The sequence below is a fragment of the Panthera onca genome, chromosome D3, assembly GCF_046562875.1.
Source record: "Panthera onca isolate mPanOnc1 chromosome D3, mPanOnc1 haplotype 2, whole genome shotgun sequence".
In the NCBI taxonomy this organism is placed as follows: domain Eukaryota; kingdom Metazoa; phylum Chordata; class Mammalia; order Carnivora; family Felidae; genus Panthera; species Panthera onca.
Genome location: NC_138350.1, coordinates 47,022,207 through 47,025,604, shown reverse-complemented (window position 1 = coordinate 47,025,604; position 3,398 = coordinate 47,022,207).

The window sequence follows — 3,398 nt, the reverse complement described above, 5'->3', positions numbered from 1 at the left end:
CATAACATGAAAAATTTTGATTAGAATTTTTTCAAAATGGGAGAAACATAATTTGCCATTTTGGGAAATGTGATTATTCCCTCTTTATTTCATTATCTATAAGTTTTATAGTTCTTATTCGTGTGATTAATTTTAGTTCGTGCCAATAAGTTCAACAAAGACCTAATATTAGCAACACTTCACGAAATGGATTCAATTTCTATCAACTGCCTTTTTCCTTTATGGTCTCTTTTAATGATACAGGCTCATTTTTGTTAGCCAATAACTTACTGATACCCTTACATTCTTTAGAATTTTCAGATGGATACTACCTGGTTTTTCTAATATGCTACAATCTGTTTTCTGGAGATGATGCCTCACCTTTTAAAAATACCTTCAAAAGTACCTTTTGTTATTTGCAAATATCATTCTAGTATAGGATCTCTTTTTTCTTTTACAACTTCTATAGTAAAGAAAGGATATCCCTCCTTTTTTATTATTTCAGTGGATCAGCAAGGACCTTTGGGGTGGTTATGAAAGCCTCAGAAAGAAAAGATGACTGTGGCAAACTCTGAACTTTAAATGTTACTATACATGATGTAATTAAATTTTTAAAATTTCACAGAATGACATATAAGTCATGACACAAATGTTATAAGTTATGTAAGTTATATAAGTACAACATAAATGATGTATACTGTATACTGTGCATATTTAAAAACATTTCTTTCTTGATATATTTCACCACAAAATTGAAAAGTGCTTATGCACATATATCAGAAATTTTAAAAAGGAAGTTAATGACTCATTCTATTAAGGGGAAAAATGTCAAGTTAATAAGATTTAGTGAAAAAAAAGAAAACAGACTGAAAACACAATTTATTATTCATAATGGCAAAATACACTTGCTATATTTGTGTATTTAGTACAGACTTTCCCATGTGAAGTTCTTAAATGATTTTGCAGTCAAATATTACTACCCATTTTGTAGATTAAGAAAAGTGATGGGGGATGGGTATGGGATTAGGGGGTGGGTATCAGGTAATTTATAGAGGATTACACAGTGGACAAGTAAAGGCACTGGGAACAAATAATAGTTTCTGTGTGCTACAAACATTGCCTTCTCATATGCATCACTGACATTTTGCACAAAGTCAATAAACATCTGTCAACAAATGTTAAATTAAAAGCCTCTTTTACGTTGTTCTAAATTTAATATGTTAATGTGCTAGTATATATGTATGTGTGTGTATACAACACATTTTATATATAAAAACACACATTTATATTTTACACACACACGACTCAGATGGCTTTGATGGAACTTTGCCCCTTCATAGGACTTTAAAAGGTCTTTATAAATGATCCTACTTAAATGAATGCTTTTGGGAGGTAATATGGCTATTACTCAGGCAGATACTACACTTAGATTTGAAGTAAACTTGTAATACCTTTAAAATATCTGGAACCAGTCTCTAATCTGAAAATGTTGCATAAAATTGTTACATAGTATAGATAAGTTAAAGAAAGTAAAGCATATGTTAAAGATATTTTTTAAAAAACCATGATTTGAGTGTTTTCTTTGTAATTGGTTTAGACTGCAGGTTGCAACTTTAACACCATGACTTAAAACTTATCAAAGAGATTTATGTTTTGCAATTGACATTTTAAATTGAAGATTTACTTGAACTGGTACCTAATATGTTTTGTGTAATTAATTCCTTTGAGGTCAGTTTTTGTAGACACAGAATTACTTTAACATTAATCTCTCCTTTAGCAATACCTTTATTGTTGGAATTTGCAGCTGAAAAAAAAAGTTAATCTTTTTCAAATGAGGTTTTCAGTTCCAGGTATTTCGTTTGTTTCACTGATGATATAAGATTTTCTTAAAAATGCAAAATATCTTAAAAGTGGATGCTGGGGAGTCAGTGTAAGAAAAAAGGTGGAGATTAAACAAATCAGGCATTAATAAGACATGGAAAGTTTAATTACATAGATGCTTAAGTTCTTAATGAAGGCACTGAGTAATGGAAGGTCTGTCTCATTTTAAAGTTTATACTATTATTCAGGTGATCTGTACACAATATTTAAAACTCATAAGCCTTATGTATTTGTCTTTTCTACTTCTTTATGAAATGTTGCATAGATTATTTCGTGGATAACATAATTTGATGGATGATGGTGTTCAATAAACTGCTGTTGCATGAATGACATTTTGATTGTAGCTTAATTTCTAGTTTTGATTAAAGAATGGGAACAATATATCTAAGAGTTGGGACATAAGTAACTGAGCGTATAGCAGTTCACTATCCCCCAAATAAATTTTATTAAGCAGGAAAACGTTTACTAATTAGGCATGTTTACATATTCCCAGCTGTTAATTATGTTCTCTTGTGTTGGCAAATGAAAGAGGAAACAATTTTCCTTCTTTAGCATCTGTGTTGCCTTAATCACATATATTGGATAGTTCGTATATTTTCGATGTCTATCTATTCGTGAAGTATGGAAAATAATTCTGAGTGTACTCAGGATTGATTGCTTAATGAAAGCCAAGTACTCACAATTCCATGTAACTGATTAATTCACATGGAACATAATGGTAAGGAATGCTGAGATCAGTGGTTTTGTCCACCAGGTCCAGTAATACTCGGCCCTCCAAAAGGTGAGATAGTTGTGTTTGTCTGAGTCATGAGACTCATTAAGACTTGTCCTGTCTTTAATAAAATCTTTCTACATGTTCCTTTATGTGTCATTACTTCATCATAACAATGGCACTCAAGTATTTCCAAAGTTGATGTTTTTTACTCAGTCTTCAGATGGTGGCCTGGGATCATGAATGGATTTTGGACTTGATGTTTAGAGAAATAATTAGTGTTTTTCTTTCTCCCAAGCCATTTGCTGTTGAACTTACAATAGTTAATGAAATCTTGCAAATAAATTTTCCCTGTATCGGTTAATATGTGAAATTATGTAAAAAGTTAGTTTTGTCTCTTGGATGGTTGGCACTTTAACTCCCCTTGGAAATAGTATGTATTATTATCCCAAAGTGGAATCTGAGACCCTTGAGACAGATCTACATTCTCTGATCTATAGGTTTTACTCATTTCTTATAGAGGAGGGCAAGAGAAATATCAACACTGGGAAGTGAAAGAACAATACAGACTGAAAAAGACAAAGAAGTACATTGAGGAAGAACAAAAAAATATCAACCCACATAGAAGACAACTTGAACAAATTAGGCTCTGCTTTAGTAACATGTTAACAGGTTTTCACATTCTAGTAAAAACAGGTTTAGATGCTATCAATATTTTGGATAGTATCACTCATAACTTGGGACCACACATACCTGGCACCATAGCATCCTGCACACATGTGGCTCCCACATGAAAGGAAAGCATTGTAAAAACTTAAGAGTCTTC